The sequence below is a fragment of the Sus scrofa genome, chromosome 10 (genome assembly GCF_054392235.1).
Source record: "Sus scrofa isolate SSC_HxYL_T2T_F1_AM1 chromosome 10, Sscrofa_HxYL_maternal_Yorkshire_Landrace_v2.0, whole genome shotgun sequence".
NCBI classification, from domain to species: domain Eukaryota; kingdom Metazoa; phylum Chordata; class Mammalia; order Artiodactyla; family Suidae; genus Sus; species Sus scrofa.
In genome coordinates, this window is record NC_139392.1 from 68,721,789 (window position 1) to 68,740,149 (window position 18,361).

Below are 18,361 nucleotides of genomic sequence, written 5' to 3' on the forward strand. Positions count from 1 at the left end.
TTAAGTATTCAATAGTATTAAAAAATAAAATCTCTAAAAAATGCAGATTAATTAAATATTGAATTGATGAAACAGTCTAACCATCACCTGATATTACAAGGTTGCCACAAACCTTCACTTTGTAAAAATAAAATTCAAAAATACAGTGTCTGTGAAGTGAAATATGATAAAATGTGGTATGCCTACATTGTGGTTGTTTCAGGTTCTTTGCTATAGATTAAAGGAGCTATGAGCAGTCACATTCATATTTTCATGTGGATATGTGCTTGTGTTTCTCTTGGGTAGAATTGCTGGCTCATGTAGTAAGTACATGTTTAACTTCACGAGAAACTGCCAAACTGGTTTCTAAAGTGCTTGTAAACATCTCACATTTTACAATGTATGAAAGTTCTAGTTGCTCCAATGCTTGCAAACATTTGTCCATGTTTTAAATTTTAACTATTCCAGTAGATGGATGGTAGTATCCTTTTGGTTTTATTTTGGATTTCATGGATAATGAATGATGTTTGAGTATCTTTTGTTATAATGATTGGTCATTTGTTTTGTGAAATGTTCTAATCATTTGTCTGCTTTTAATTGGGTTGCTTACCTTTTTATTTTTGAGTTATGAGTTATTCTGGATCCAAGTTTTTTGTTGCATGTAGATATTTAAAATATTTTCTTCCTATCTGTGGTTTGTATTTTAACCTAATGGTACATTTGAAGTGCAAAAGTTTTAAGTTTTGATGAAGTCCAATTGATAATTTTATTACTCTAGTTTTTGTGCTTTTTATATCCTAGGACGTCTTTGCCCATTGAAGATTTACTCCTATGTTTTTTTAAGAAGTTACATTTTTAACATTTAGGTCTATGATGCATTTTAGGTTCATTTTGTATGGATCTTGTTTTGATCTTCATCTACGAGCCTGTGAGATAGCCTCGAGTAGTTTGCACTTGACAAAAACTTGATCTTACTCATCAATATTCAGCATGGGAATTTCTGTTTGAGTTTTTTAACAATATTTTTCAGAGCCCAACTAAGAGTCAAAGCTCATGATTGTAGAGAAATACAACTCCTACTTTCCTGGTTTTGTACATTTTTAAACTGAGGGTGGTCTCGTTGTGTCTAGTCAGTGTTTTCTAATTTTTTATGTCCTTTTAATTCATGGAGACTCAGAAAGATACTTGAAGAGAGCAACCATAGTTGAGCTGAATGAATGCTTTCTTCCTGGATTCCCATTTCCCAACTGGCTTTCATGATAAACTTAGCACTGTACTCTTAGATGAGCCTGTTGTTTCTCCTTACTTTTGTCTGTCTTGCAGGCTGCTGCCAAAATCATCTTTGTGGAGAAAAAGTCTCATTTTTGTGGGGGAAAAAAGTCCCATCACCCATGCTAGACCCCTTCGTTGGGTCTTTATTAAGTTACTGGACAAAAGTAAGGTCCTCAGCATGACTACCAGGTTCTGACGTGTGATCCTGCCCCTGCTGTTTCTTTCCTCTCTTTGCTGACCACCTCCTCCCACCTCTGGGGTTCCTCCTTGCCTTTGGATGTGCTTTGGTTCCCTCTGCCTGAAAGGTACTTTTCTTCATTTTGGTATGTTTTGAAAGGCAGACAGGGATTTATCTCAAATACTTCTTCCTCTAAAATGCTTTCCCTGGAGTTCTCCTGTGGCACAGTGGGCTAAGGATCTGGTGTCGGCTTGGGTAGCTGCTGAGGTATGGGTTCAGTCCCTGGCTCGGGAACTTCTGCATGTCTCATGTGCAACCAAAAAAAAAAAATAAAAAAATAAAAAATCTTCCCCTGATCTCTTTCCCATTTGCCAGAGAAAATTAGTTACCTTCTCTGTGTTACACCTGGAATGTCTCTCTCTCTCTCTGTTTTTGTTTGTTTTTGCTTTTTAGGGCAGCACCCTCAGCATATGAAAGTTCCCTTCCTGGGCTAAGGGTCGAATAGGAGCAGCAGCCACAGCCACAGCAACACAGAATCCGAGCCATGTCTACGACCTACACTACAGCTTACGGCAATGCCAGATCCTTAACCCACCGAGCGAGGTCAGGGACAGAACTCACATCGTCATGGACACTAGCAGGTTCGTTATCGCTAAGCCACAACAGGAACTCCACACTTTGAATATCTTTATGCTTACATCATTATGCTTATTCTACAGTGTTATGGTATGTTCTCTGCCATCCTCCCTCCCTGACTAGGGTTTCTTTAGAACAGAGGCTGTCTGCCCATCTTAGTGTGCCAGCAGGTGGTGGCCAGGTAGGGACAACGTAGCATGTACGGTTACCTGCCCTTCGGGTGCCAGGTGCTGTTCTGAATGCTTTACATTTACTAGCTCATTTGATCTTCACGATAATCCTGTTACTGTTTTTAGACCCATTTTGTAGATGAGGGAACAGGCAGAGATGAAGTAGTTTACCCAAGGTGCCACAGGTAATAGGCAGTTGAATCCCACTTTTAGAGTCTGTGCCTTGAGCCGCAGCCCTTTACTGCTTCTCAGTGCACTGGGTACATGTGGTTGTTCCGTGCTTCCCTCTGCCCAAAGGTAACTTGAAAGACTATTCAGGTTTTTTATGTATCTTATAATATTTATATATTTAAAAGTATATACATCTGAGTTGGTTAATGTTATTTTTACTTTGCAATTGAGAGATTTTTTCAGTCCATGCTTCTTAGACTGATGATTTTTTCATAAGTTGAAATATTGCTTCCTATAACTTTTTTCCATGAAAGATAACATACGCACCAAATAAACCTGCTTTCCTCTTACGTTGGCATAAATTATTATCATGCCCATTACCTTGGCATAAATGCTTGACCTTGTTGACCTTAAGCTACTTACTTTACCTCTCATTTTGTTTAAAGAAAAAATGTTTAGTACTTTGAAGTTGACTATGGATACATTTATTTACTAATGTTTATCTTTTTTGTGTCTTAAAAGTGTGTATGTCTCTGTACTAACTCTCACATGATTCTTATTTTTAAGCTAGTATTTTTCTTTCTAACTTTTCTGTTTATCTTATCGCCTATCCCTATTCCTTGAAAATCCATTATCACTAACTTGTATCTTATTTTTAAAGCTCTTCACTTTTTTATACTCCATTTAGCTCTGTGTTTGGCTTGAACAGGTAGATATTAACGCATAATTCCTTCTGATGTCCTTAGGTGCATTTATGGAAAGAGCATTGAAGTGGAAGATACAAGTCTTAGATTCTAATATTAAATCTGCCATTAATTGGCCTGTGAAATTGGGAAAATAATTCAGTGTGTTTGGGCCCAAGTTTGTTCATCTGTAGAATAGGTATGATGGATTACAGTGCACAAGGCAGTGAGACAGAGTGAAAAATACAGGATGTGTCCCTGAAAATCTTACATTGTACTAGGGAAGAAACAGAGAGAAACTAAACCTTTAGAATATAGTTGGTAACTGATGTGGTTTTCTGTCCCACACACATGGAGGGGATGGCCGTACCTTAAAGGATGTGTATGGGTTATTTTAGTAAAGATGTGGAGAATAATATTCCAGACAGAGAATTGTACGCACAAAAGCATCACACACACTCACACCAACTTATTGTGGGACCTCCGAGTCATGTCTGGTCAAACTCTGTTGGGTGACTTGGAAGAATGGCTAGAGATGAATTAGGTAGGAAGCAAACAGAAAAAGCTTTTTATTGCCACGATTGGATTTTATTTTGGAAGTGATGGAGAATTGCCAGAAGTCTTAAAGCAGAGAGTGAGATGATTCTACAATTCATCATCCTATCTTCTTTATGTATTAACTGTAATTCAGGAATAAATATGCTTTACTAAAAATGGGGAAAGCTATAAAAGTAAAAGCTGATTTTTCCTGTTTTCCTGAGTTTCTTCTTGTATGCCCTGTAATGCTGATAGAGTCCCATCATAATTGCTCCAAAATGGTGCGGCGCCACCACAGTCATTACTACCGCTTTGCCATCATGTGAATGAAAGACTTATTTTACTGCAAGCATAAGTGGCCCTGGTTGGAGTTGATCACTAAAATCTGTGCGCAAGTTGGCCGTTTCTGAGCTCTGCACTTTCACGAGAAATTTTGTATTTTTTATCTTGTAAGTCAGTGATGATTTTATTGCCTTTAATTATGGTTCTCCAAGGATGTAAAACCCTCTGTGTTTTTCTGGCACTGTAATAATGATTCTTTACAGAGCTCTATCTTGTGAACCTGTTGTATGTACTTGGTTTTCAGTTGTCCACCATAGATATATGATAAAATAAGCTAGATGATGCTCACCATTTTTTTTGGCTGGCATGATCCAGTATCTGTTTGCTTATGAAAAATGAGGTTGATAAGCAAGCTGGCTATTTTATTGTCTACATTGAAATAACTAGGCACCTACAGAACTTTGAGATTCCAAATAAAATAAAACTATTTACTGAATGTTTCTGATTCAAAATATCTGTAGGACAGGTATATGGTTTTTCTTATTAAACTAAAAAATTTTCATACTTTTTTTGTAACATTACACTGTATGCTACAGGATAGATTAAAACCAGTGCCTCTTTTTCTAGACCAGGTGCTAAGGAAATACACTTTATCATGTTTCAACCACTAAGTTAATAATTCTTGTGTAAAAAATACCATCTTATTCATACATGTTTTCTAAATATTTCACACTTGACCTAATTTGTATGTTAATCAAGGGGGCTTTTGTGCTCCATGTTATAAACTTTTTTTTTTTTTTTTTGGTCTTTTTGCCTTTTCTAAGGCTGCTCCCATGACATGTGGAAGTTCCCAGGATAGGGGTCTAATTGGAGCTATAGCCACTGGCCTATGCGAGAGCCACAGCAATGCGGGATCCGAGCCACATCTGCAACCTACACCACAGCTCATGGCAACGCTGGATCCTTAACCCACTGAGCGAGGCCAGGGATTGAACCCACAACCTCATGGTTCCTAATCAGATTCGTTAACCACTGAGCCACGACGGGAACTCCTAAACTATTTTTTAATCAGTATGTAACTTCATTTTGCTAGTACACATTTGTACCCTTTTGTATCATATGTATATGTTTAATTTACCTTATATACCATGTGTGACAATAGTTAAGACTTAATTGTTATAAAATGCTCTAATTTTATCTTTGACCATATCAAGCTGATTTTTTTTGGGTGAAGAGCATCCTCTTGCCCTTTTTCATAGTAGAAGAGTATGGAATTTTACTGTACTAAACTCAAAAATGCTGTAAGGCAGAAGGGCAGACTTGGGAAGGCTGTTCTTTGGCAGTTAAGCGTTCTTTTTCTCACATCATTGTGGGGAGGGGAGCAAGGTGTGAACTGTTTTCAAGGTTTCATGGCCACAATAACCCCCACTTGTTCGTGGTCACCTGAGTTGTGCAGCGGCTGGAGTTGCTGTCTGTCCTTAGTGTATTGGGTTGAGTCAGCGGTCAGTTAACAGTTATGGTCATACTTCCACCATTAGGTTCTCCCAGTTTCTGATCACTGTAATCTCACCAGTTAGGAAGGTAGGTGCGGAAGGTCTGAGATACAAGGATGGAGAACCCAGGAGATGGCAAATAAGGCTGGGAGTAGGCACTGTGTAAAGCTTGGAGTCAGGGTAACCTTACTGATAAGCTGTAGCCTTTGGAAAGTATTCATGTGAAAATTTCTAAGATAAGGAATGAATATTTAGAAATAGTATGTGTATTTTCCAAACTACTAGAGGAGGGAGATAGAAAAAAATAACCTAATAAAGAGACCAGGAAGGAGAAGAAAAGAAACATAGAAAAGAGAATAACAGTAGAAAGTACAAAATAAGATAGTGATAATAAGTGCAAATATATTAGAAATTACAATGCATATAAATTGACAAATTGTTCATGTTAACAGAAACTGATTGTCAGATTGGATAAAATAATAAAATCCAGTTAAACACTGTTTATAGGAAACATGCCTTTAAAAAGAATATTAAAAAAAAGTCGGAGTTCCCATCATGGCTCAGTGGTTAACGAATCTGATTAGGAACCATGAGGTTGTGGGTTCGATCCCTGGCCTTCCTCAGTGGGTTAAGGATCCGGCGTTACCATAAGCTGTGGTGTAGGTTGAAGATGAGGCTCAGATCCTGCGTGGCTGTGGCTGTGGCATAGGCTGTTGGCATGGAAAACTCTGTATGCCATGGGTGCAGCCCTAGAAAGGACAAAAAACAAAAAACAAACAAAAAACTCATAGATAAAAGGGATTTTAAAAAAAGATGTGCCTGACAATACTTATTAAAGAAAGGTTGCATTATGTGGCTATTAATATTGGGTGAAGTTGATTTGGGGGAACAACTATCCTAGAGAGTAAGGGTTACCAAATAATGATAAAAGGAATGGTAATTTAAAATGGGTATGTACCTGATAATATGCTTTCAAAATATATTAAGCAAAAAATAGGGCCACAGAAAAAAAGAGGCAAATCCACCAGCATTGTAAGCTATTTAAAATAATCTCTTTTATTAAAGAGAGATTTAAACTAATTTTTAATAAATTTGAAATAATTTCTCTGCTTATCAGTGTTGGAATAAGCAGAGAACAATTAACAAAAATACAGAAGATTTTAGTATCAGCATTTATAGAACACTGTTTCAGAAATCTTTAAAAAATTCCTTTAAAAACTTGTTTAAATCACATGGGGCACATTTAAAAAAACTGATAATATTCTGGTCAAATACAGCCAGTTTTTTTTCCCCCCTGTCTTTTTGCCTTTTCTAGGGCCGCACCTGTGGCATATGGAGATTCCCAGGCTAGGGGTCTAATTGGAGCTATAGATGCCGGCTTGTGCCACAGCCACAGCAACGCGGGATCCGAGCTTCATCTGCAACCTACACCACAGCTCATGGCAACACCGGATCCTTAACCCACTGAGCAAGGCCAGGAATCAAACCTGCAACCTCATGGTTCTTAGTCGGATTCGTTACCCACTGAGCCATGACGGGAACTCCGAGCCAGTTTTAATAAATTTCAGTATATTGGCATCATGCTTCATTCTCTGTTTATAGTGCCATTAACTGTAAGTACATAATTTATGTAACAACATAACTTCCCTGTCTATTTGGAAATGAGGGTGTATTATTATAAATAACTTGTGGGATAAAGAAACATAAGGAACTTTAGAAAATATTTGTCATTTAACAGTAATAAAATACTCTATGTCAGAACTTGTATGATACAGCTAATGTGATACTTTATAGAAATTTGTGAACTTTAATGCTTATAGGGTGAAAGACTGAAGAAGAAATGAATTCTTAAAAATTAGAAGAATAAAAGTATTCCTTCAATTGATGCAAAAAGGAAATAAATATAAGTTAATGAAATAGAAAATCAAAAAGTAAATCAGAGTGGAAACAGTGCAACCAGAAATAGATTATTTGAAAAGACTAACAAAATTGAAGACCGCTGGCAAGAATAATCAAGGAAAGAAAGAAGTCATAGAGCAGTACACTTCTGCAGTAAAGAAAGGGATGTTACAGCAGATGTTTCAGGAATGGTCATCTTTATGCTAATGTAATTTGAAGGCTTAGATTGAATGGACAGATTCCTAGAAAAATATAGTTCATATTGATTGGCTCATGAAGGAATAGAAAATTGAATGGTCTTAAAACATAAAGGAAAAATACTCTCACAAAGAAAAATACTGGCTCCATACAGGTTACTAGCGAGTTCTCCAAACTATCCAAGAGGTAGTAGAACATACTCATTAAGGAAGCTTGATCAGGAATAGCACTGGTATTGCCAGTCAGTGGAGATAGGATGGCTCTTTCGGTTGGGGTAGTCGGTTAATTAAATGGAAACAAATTGGGTTGGATTGTTACCTCATATTATTTAGACAAATCTGTTGGATTATAGATCTAAATCTCTAGTTAAGATAAAACCTACACCACTTTCTGAAGATAACAGGATGTTTTCATGACTTTGAATAAATAAGATAAAAATGCCTAAAACATAGAACAAAAGATGGGCAAACATGACTACATCAAGTTTAATAATTTATTTTCACCAATAGCTATCATAAAGTAGGGATCAGTATTCAGCACATTTAAAGATCTGCCACACAGTGAAATAAAGACAGACAACTTAATAGAAAACTAGGCAAAGGACTTGAATATGCACTTCATAAAAGAGTAAAGTTGTTTGGCCAGTAAACATAAGCTATTCAACCCCATGAGTAATCAAAGAAGTGCAGATTAAAACCGTATTAAAGCCACAATGAGATGGCATTTCATTGCTCCTAGAGCCTCAAAAATTAAAAGCAAAATGGTATTTCTTTTTAAATTTTTAAAAATTTTTTAATTTTTGCCTTTTAGGGCCTCACCTGCACCATATGGAGGTTCCCAGGCTAGAGGTCAAATTGGAGCTACAGCTGCCAACCTACTCCACAGCCACAGCAACGCAGGATCCGAGCTGCATCTATGACCTACACCACAGATCACGGCAAGGCCCGCGTCCTCATGGATCCTAGTTGGGTTTGTTAACCACTGAGCCACAAAGGGAACTCCAAATGGTATTCTGTTCATGTAAATATGGAGCAACTGGAACAGACAGTGCTGTTGGTGATGTTAATTGGTGCATCCACTAGAAAAACAAGGCATCATTAGCTAAAGATGAAGATGCACATGTCCAGTGTCTCCACCCTGAAGTATGTCTTAGAGAAACCTTTACACAACCCGAAGAATGTCTTAGAGAAACCTTTACACAGTGATGATGTGTATAATTGTTCACACAGCTCTGTTCATAGTAACAAAACAACAACCCAAAGTCAGATCAATAGTAGGATGCATAGTGTTATATTCGGACAATGGAATACTATACCATACTGAAAATGAGTGAATAACTGCTGTGCTCAACAACATGGATTATCTGAAGAATATACCGCTGGGCCAAAACAAATCATATAAGGATGATTTCCATTTATATAAAATTTAAGAATGTGCAAAGTGAAGTAGTATATCATTTAAGGATAGAAGTACAGTAACAACTCAAAAGGGAATGGTGAATATAAAATTTAGGGATGAGTGAATCACATTAGTTTGGAGAGGAACACAGAGTAGATTAGATGTAAGAGGTCAGATAATATTTCTTTAAAAAAATGGATGGTGAATACTCAAATACTTATTGTATTCTTTATACTTTAAACTTTATAGAATTATTTTTAGTATTTAATAATAATTATTGATATAGTTAGTCACAGTTACTGGTCATCAATATTTAATTGAAGATAGTAACTGGAAAATGAAAAGTAAATTATTTTGGAGGGAGAGTGCAGTATTTGCTGTGTATTTCCTATATATGTACATTTAATCTTTGTGACTTCTCAAATGTCAATTTCTTTGGATACATTGAATTTTTTATATGATCTTTGTATCTAATAGAGTGTAGTACTTTCTACTGCTTGTTGTGACGTAACTCCGAGATGTGTTCATTTACTTCAGGGGTATGGATAACTTTAATTCTTTCACATTTTTTCTAAGTACTGCATTTATATGTTTTTCTACTTTCATGTATTTTCTCCTTATTGACCACATTTTAAAAGGTTTGAGAAAGGCCTTGCCTTACTTTATGTTTTTGTAACTTAAAAACATATGATGTCTTTTATTCTTACAGTTGCATTTGTGGATATAATATTTTGTTTCAAAATGTTACCATTTTGTTTTGTTAAACACTTAGTAGTTTTATGTGCAGGCACTATTCTAAGCACTGTAAAATACTAACTCATTTAATCTGTATTCCAAGCCTCTGAGGAGGACATTGTTATCTTTATTTTATAGCTGAGGACACGGAGACACAGGTTGGTTCTTTTATCTAGAATGTAAAAAGTAATACGAATGGATGATATGTTTCTAGGCATTGCTTAAATTTACTCTTGACTGAAACTTGTGTCCATGTGTATGTATTCATGTGCTGAGAAAAGTAGGTGGGCCAGAGTATCTGTAAGTCTAATCGCAGATGTAACTGTGTACACAAATGGTAAGAGTGGGCTTGCTTTCTTCTTCCAAAGATGAGTTGATGGAGTCATAATTTAAAATAAGAAATTTTAATTGTGGCATGTATAGATTTGGAAAGCAGTATATGATTCAAGGATTTTGACATACTTTGGGAAAATTCTTGTAATAAAATAGAGTTAGACTGTGAATAGAGAGTATCGGGCAATGGTAAGTGATTTGTGAAAAAGCTAGTAGTAATATTCGGAAATAAGTCACTAGGCAAAGAGAAGAATCAGACAAATTCTTTTGAGTGACAGGTGTTTTTTGTTTTGGGTTTTGTTTGTCTTTTTAGGGCCGCAGTTGCGGCATATGGAGGTTCTCAGGCTAGGGGTCAAATTGGAGCTGTAGCCACTGGCCTACGCCATAGCAACATCAGATCCGAGCCGTGTCTCCGACCTCCACCACAGCTCATGGTGACACGGGACCTTAACCCACTGAGCGAGGCCAGGAATCAGACCAGCCTCCTCATGGATGCTAGTCAGATTCATTTCCACTGTGCCACAACAGGAACTCCTGAGTGACAGTTCCTAACCCACTGAGGGCCACAACCTTTTGAGAATCTGATACTAGCTTATAAAAATGTCCATGCAAATTCAAGGGTTTTATAACTTCGTGTTGTAACTCCCTTCCCCAACAAGCTCATCCTGCTTTTGGCACAAGATACCTCTTGCAGATGTCAAAACACTTAGGGATATATTTTATGAATTATTAACTTATTCTTTTGGTACAGACTTGAAACCATTTGAGGGGTAAACTATAACAATTTAAAAGCCTTGTTTTTGTTGAATGGAGCTGCCGCTGATCTTTAAGTTCCATTCATAACATTTCAGTAAAAGTACTTAACATTCAGAAAGGAAAAATAAATCACTTAATTTTTCATTGTCAGTTTTTTATATAATTTTACAGTCTGGTACTTGATGGCTTACTTGCTGTTCTTGGTATGAGATTAGACAGTCCTATGTAACAAACATTTAATGATTGCCTTCTGTGTTGTAGACACTGTGCTGATTGCTAGGAATACAGGGATGGATAAAGCTGTGGTCCTTTACCCAGGAGAACTCACAGTCAGATAATGGATAGAGTCCCAGAAACAGATATTTGTAATACAGTACATTAACTTTAATATAAAGAAATGGAAAGACTGGCCAAAGAAAGAATTACTGAAAGAGATAATGTCGGAACTGAATATTGAAGGATCAGAGAGAGAGTTTGTATTTGCGTGTCTGTGCGTCTGAGCATTGAAGTGAGGCAGGGGTGGGGAGGGGAGCAGAGGATGAACCTGGGGGAGAAGAAGAGCCCTTTGGTGAGAAACAGCACATGTGTTGGTGGGAATATAAATAAGGGACTGACAGGGTGGGAGGTTTGGAGCCAGATCGTGGAAAGCTTTTTATGCCATTTTTAGGAGCTTGAACTTCATCTCTCATCCTGTGTTTGGGAAGCCATTAAAGAATTTTAAGCAGGGGCTGATTTGATTGCAGTCAGTTTAATGGATTTCTCTGGTGGCTGTTGTGGGTGGTAATAGACTGGAGGCAGAGAGGCCATTTGGAAAGTTGGCTTAATCAGAGCTGATGAGGACTTAAACTAGGGCTGTGTTAATAGAAATGGAGAAGAAGGAATAGATACTAGGCTCTACATTGTTGTTGGTTAATAGGAAATTCAGTAGGATTGATGTTTGGAAATGGCCAGTGGGGCAGGAGTAGATAAGATTAACCCTGACTGCATGAGGTGACTGTACAGATGGTGGTGACACTGACCAGGGAGCACATGGTTGTATAAGGATCCATTGAGAAGCTGAAGCAGTCATTTGAGGCATTTTGAGTTTGAGGTCTACTGAGGTAGTTGACTTTTTGAGTCTGATGCTTTGGGATGTCCTGGGGCTGGACAGGACAGTGTGTCAGGGTGATTGAAGTCATGAGCCCTTACAGGAAACCATGTGGGTTGAGGACACAGAAAAGGTCAAGACAGGATCTTGGGGAGAAGCCGTGTATCCGAGTCAAGCTGAGAAAGAGAAGCCCCACAGAAGAGAGGGGGAACCAATCAAGAACAAGTGGAATACAGGGAGCCTTATTCCTCCCATTCTGATTTTCTTTTTTTTTTAATATTGCTTTCGCTATTCCGGGGTCTTTTGTGTTTCCATACAAATTTTAAAGTATTTTGCTCTAGTTCTGTGAAGAATGTCTTTGGTAATTTGATAGGGATGGCACTGAATCTATAGATTGCCTTGGGTAGTATATTCATTTTAACAACATTGATTCTTCCAATACAAGAGCATGGCATACCTTTCAATCTGTGTCATCTTTGATTTCTTTCAGCAGCATCTTACAATTTTCACAGTACAGGTCTTTTGTCTTTTTAGGTAGGTTTATTCCTAGGTATTTTATTCTTTTTGATGTGATGGTAGATGGGATGGTTTCCCTAATTTCTCTTTCTCATCTTTCATTGTTAGTATATAGAAACGCAGTCAATTTCTGTGTATTAATTTTGTATCTTGCAGCTCTACCAAATTCATTGATGAGCTGTAACAGTTTTCTCATAGTGTCTTTAGGATTTTCTAGATAAAGAATCATATCATCTGCAAACAATGATAGTTGTACTTCTTTTCCAATTTGGATTCCTTTTATTTCTTTTTCTTCTCTGATTGCTGTTGCTAGGACTTCCAGAACTATGTTGAATAACAGTGGTGAAAGTGGATATTCTTGCCTAGTTCTTGACAGTATGGGGGTTTCTCAGAAAACTAAAGAAATTCCATATGATCCAGCAGTCCCACTCCTGGGCACATATCCAGACAAAACTTTCATTCAAAAAGACACATGCATCCCTTTGTTCATTGCAGCACTCTTTGAAATAGCCCAGACATGGAAACAACCTAAATGTTTATTGATAGATGAATTGATTAAGAGGATGTGGTACATATATACAATGGCATACTACTCAGTCATAAAAAGGAACAAAATAATGACATTTGCAATAACACGGATGCAACTATAAATTTTCATATTGAGTGAAATAAGTCAGGAAGAGAAAGACAAATACCATATGATATCATTTATATGTTGAATCTAAAATATGGCGCAAATGATACTATCCACAAAACAGAAACAGATCACAGACATGGAGGGCAGACTTGTGGTTGCCAAGGGGGAGAGCGGAGGAAGTAGGATGGACAGGGAGTTGAGGGGTGGTAGATGCAAATTACTACATTTGGAATGAATAAGCAATGGGGTCCTAGTGTACAGCACAGGGAACTATGTCCAGACTTTTGGGATAGAACATGATGGAAGAGAGTATGAGAAAAAGAATGTGTGTGTGTGCATATGTATATAAAACTAGGTCACTGTGCTATATAGCAGAAACTGGCACAACACCGTAAATCAACTATACTCTTTAAAAAAAAAAAGAAAAAATAATCAGTGAGCTGGCCCAAGGATCCAGTGGAGACTGGAGCTATGAGCCACATTCTTAAAAGAGCAAATGGATATAGTCGTGATGCCCTCTGAAGCCTAAAGGAGCGATAGAGGCCAGAATGCAGCATTAATCTAGAACTGTGGTTTTACCAGGCTGGTACAGTGAAAAGTTAGGAGTTTAGGAACAGTAATGTGTTGAAGTTAGCACAGTGTAGATGATCAGCTGTGGCAAATATTGCATATTATATGCTGTGCATTATTTTTTATGAATATTACCTCATTAAATCCTCACAACGACCATCGTTCTAGGAGGGTCTGTAATGTGAGTTTGGTGGGGGAAGGGAGTACGTTTTGTTGTCTTCCATATTTGGGGCCTGACCTTGTTGAATAAATGTGCGAGGTACATAGTATTATTCCCATTTTATGGCTGTGGAAACTGGGCAGGGAAAGATTAAGTAATTCAGGCTATTTAGTGATAGAACAAGTAGGGAAGGAGGTGAGCCAGGTGGGAGCTGGTAGAGAATCGAGGTATTCTAGGACTGTCCATGGTGGGAAGGAAGCCATGAGAGACAAAGAAGGGGAGGGGCAGTCGGGGTTCAGTGTTGGCATTTGAGGTGGAGTTGGTCTGGGTGGTGGCAGAGGGCCAGATCTGTGGAATTGAGTAGGGTAGAGGATGTTCATTGTGGAAGCTCTGTAAGCATCTGGGTAGATGCTGAAATAGTCTGGGGCACAGTAGAAATTGAGGTGGAGAGGAAGATGATGACCCAGCCCTCAGTAAAGGAGGCACCATTGTGTGGAGATGTGCAGATGAGGAATGACAGGGTGGGAGAGATGAATGTCAGTTTCTTTGACTCCCAGCCTTTTTTTTTTTTTTTTTTTTTTTTTGGCCATGCCAGTGGCATGCAGAAGTTCCTAGGCCAGGGATTGAACCTATGCCACAGAAGTGACAATGCCAGGTCCTTAACCAGTAGGCCACCAGGGAACTCCTTGACTCCCATCTTTGGAACATGATTAGAGGCTAGATCTGGGTGGCTGAAAAGGCAAAAATAGCTTGGGTTCACTCCCTCCTGGATATGAACAGTCTTATTGGAAAGCCTCAAAGTACTCAGAGTAAAAATTCAAAAATTTAAAAATTTGCCTAATATTCCAGCCATACTTAAGGTATAAATTCTAAATGCTGCATTTTTTCTCCCCTGCAAAAAACCTACCTCCCTTTTTATAGTAGTAGAACCAAATTTTTGTGTTTGTAGCAACACCAATTTTTGTTTGCTGGCTTGTTGAGTCCACGTTCCCAAGAATGGCAGGAACAAAATGCCCTTGCTGGTCTAAACCTTCAGCCACTGCCCAGTGGATTGCCATTTGTTCCCAGTTCCCTGCTGACCCTTTTACCCTTCCCCTCCCCCAAGCCCCTTTTTGAATCCTTTTGTTTCAAGAATCTCTTAAGAGCTTGCTTTATACTTTACGTAGTGGCACAGGAAAAAAAAAACCCATTATTTTAGCACTAAATTATAGTTAACATTTTCAGTTGAACATTTTCAGAATGTCTCAATAACCTAAGCAAATCAGTCCTAGTTCATTTTTAAAAAAATATTGAATCTGATATTTCATTTGCTTTAAAAGGCTCTAATTTATTTTCATAGCATTGTTATTTCTGCCTTGAATATTTCCCTTTAGAAAAATCTAAAAATCCAGTAATTTATTATAGGATTGTGTTAAACCTAAATTGTTACTATTTATTCTATAATTTAAAGCATAGCTTTTAATTTTTAGACTTTTTTTCTTTTTGTGGTTGTATAGTTATGCCCACCTATCCTTCTGTTTATGTACGTATGTGTCTTTATGACCAATGAGTATCATCCTTTGAGTAATAGCTCTTAGGAAATTCAGTTAATTAAATGTTATAAAAGACGTTTGTATGATGAAAAGGTTGGAGGAGATGATTTCCAAAGGTGCCCTTGGAGCAGATGTGCTATGACTTCAGTTCTCTGTACTCTGCCCACTTTAGGTCTTAGGAAGCAGCAGCTGGAATACTGCCAAGTGACCTTTGACACAGAACCCAGGAACACCCCAAGTATGATTTCACGTTCACCTCCTTCTTTGTAAACCTAAATCCTTGTCAAATCAGATGTGTGTTTAGATCTTTTGACTGAATGTGTCTTGAAGAGGAGAACAAAGCTTGGGGTCAACTTGGCATAATCCCGTTTATCTTTTGCTGTTATAGAGGTTTGTTGGGGGATGGGTGGATGGTCCTTTCTGAGGAGAAGCTGGGCTTGCTGGCCTTTTCTCGCACTTTCCCGCAGCCTGGCTGCCTGGGGATTCATACATGATGGAAAGCACACCAGGTAGGGTGCTGGTTGGTATTTGTGGTTCTCATTTGACCCAGGTGTTTCTGTTTTATCATAAGCACATTAACTGGCAAATTATATCAAGGCACAATATGTGGAAGGATCCCTCTATCAGTAAACTAGATCAGATTGTTTCACAGTAGTTGATAGCAGAGGAGGTTTTTCATGTGTTTAAGTATGCAGATAGTATATAATAAAAGATTATATTTTTTTTCTCTGTAGATTTTTGTAAATAGGGTAATTTTGCCAATTTATCAACTAAGTATAGCTTAACTATATATAAACATGTTATATAATATATACAATATAGTTATAGTTAAATATAACTTAAATCTATTATATAACTATAAATATACTTATATAAGTATGTAATATTTATATGGGTGCATGTGTCTTTTTCAGGGAAAGCTTTGTCTGGATATATGCCCAAGAGTGGGATTGCTGGGTCATATGGTATAAATAATATAATATTATATAAGTAGAACATATTATATTTATAGTTAAGTATTTAGTTTTTTAATTTAATAATAATGGGAAATTGAAAATTCTTGAATCTTATTCTTTCAAACTTTCTGACTTAGATTCTGATAATCTATTTGAAAACTAGGAATATACTTAGGCTCGCATGACTTGTAGTAGAAGAAGCTGTTACATCCTTATTGGTTATAATTGATTACAAGCTACAAAACAGTCATTAGTTGTTAAAATATAAGAAGATTGTAGGGGACCATATGACAGACAAAAGAACTAGTAACCTTTGTAGTTTGTTCGCTGTACCTCATACACTTTCAGAAGAAAGCCTCTATTGAGTGCCTTGGGTGAAAAGACTCTGCCTCCTTTTAGACAACAATTGTGGGTGCTTCCTTACTAACTTAGACATTTCATCTTGTTCAGGGCAATTTTGAACATATTGAACTGGAGTTATAGAATAGATGAGTACTTAGCTAATTCATTTGTTCTTGTTTTGCTGGATTAATAGTTTATTGATTAAAGCTCTTTTAAGAGATTTAATAAATATTTGAAACTTAATGGCGATCTCCAAAAAGTTTGATATAAGAGAACATAGGAAGTCAAAATATTTAATGATTTATCTGGATAATAAGTTTGACTAGAAGAAATATATTTTCTACTAGAAGAATTATTTTGATTTTAATATTTTGGAGGAGGGGGAAGGGAGTTGAAGAGGTAGTTAAGCCCAGATTAACCACTAACGTACTAAACATTCAAATCCACAGGCATTTCACCAAACTGTTGGTGTTTTCAGTATTTTTGCTGACTAGTCTTTTCATTTACAGGGCTCTGAAGTCACTTTATTTATCCATAACTCCATTTAGCTGTAGATTAAAGAATACATTGTGATAGATAAAAACAGATTTGAGGGGATTTGTATTATATAATACAATATAATAAATCCTATTAAAGCTGTTAAAAATGGAAACATTAATTTCCCTTTTCAGTATTGTTTTAGTGACAGGAAGGTAGACTAATAACCTTAAGATTATTTTTTTTTCTCTAAGTTTGTCTTATTCTTTAGCTAATATGGTGAATATAGACCCTACGTGCTCTAAGTTTTCCAGCACAATTGCACAAAACTACTTCCCAGAAGCCTTGATGTTTCTCATAAAGGTGTAAAGACAAAAAAACCCCGCAAAGCCTAACACCGTTTAGAGGAGAGAAGCACTGATACAGGTTATGTAGCTCACTTGACTAAGCAGAACACCTGAGGCACCAGTTGTCTAAATGGAGGCTGTTAGCAAAGCCTCACTCACTTGTAAGGACCATCATGTTGTACGGAAAGAGGGTTTTGAAAATGCTGGGAGAACCTAGAAAACTTTTCTTCGCAGACTAACAGAAAACGGCCAGAACATTCTCTTTTATAAATGTCACTTTTGAAAAGAATTTGAAAAATACTGAGATGAATGAAAAACAGATTTTTAAATTGGAAAGGGCTGTAAAGAAATCCATCTGATTTGGTCATTTTATAGATAGGAACTAAGAACCGGGGAAAGTTAGGTGACTTGGTATATAGATCATAGAGCTAGTTTGAAGCTGAAGCTGCAGTTTTCTTACTGGGTTTGGCTGTTAAAACAAAAGGAGGTTCTAGGGACCATATGACAAATGGACTACCACTTAACTTTACAGTTTGTTCACTGTACCTCATACACTTTGTTTCAGAAGCAAAACTCTAGCCATTGACTTATGAAAGACTTATTAGATGTGAATTATGGGAAATTTCTTCCTAACTTCAGTATTTCCACTACATTGGGGTTATTTCTAAGAACTGGATAGTTGTTTTTCAGAGTCCTGTTAAGGGAGAAAATAGAGTATAAGAGTCACTGATATATGGAAAGCTTAGCCCCAAAATATAGGTAGAATCGTTTGAGTTTAGTACTTAAAATTTGAATGAAACATTACCTTTTTGAGATATTTTGAGTTGCCCTTTTTTATCTTGAATTAGATGGGTTTGGGAGTAATAATACTTCTTTTAGCAGAAAGGAAATGTATAAATGGAACTTTTATATATTCATTTTCTTTTCTCTTTTTTAGAAAGATAAGGTATTTTAATGTTGTTACCTATTTGCCTTGATAAGTCAAGAAAAGACCACTTGTTGTTGTTATTGTTTTGC

At 36.9% G+C, this 18,361-nt stretch overlaps 1 protein-coding gene and 1 long non-coding RNA gene across 42 annotated transcripts in view; both read left to right on the top strand.

Annotated features, from left to right (window-relative positions):
• Window positions 1-18,361, top strand: part of ZEB1 (zinc finger E-box binding homeobox 1) — a 203,367-nt gene that overhangs the window by 10,746 nt on the left and 174,260 nt on the right. The window lies entirely within an intron of this gene.
• LOC146399495 (uncharacterized) lies at window positions 1,554-7,294 on the top strand. The gene is made up of 2 exons (XR_014817862.1): window positions 1,554-4,748; window positions 6,054-7,294. It is a non-coding gene; the product is annotated as an uncharacterized LOC146399495 (long non-coding RNA).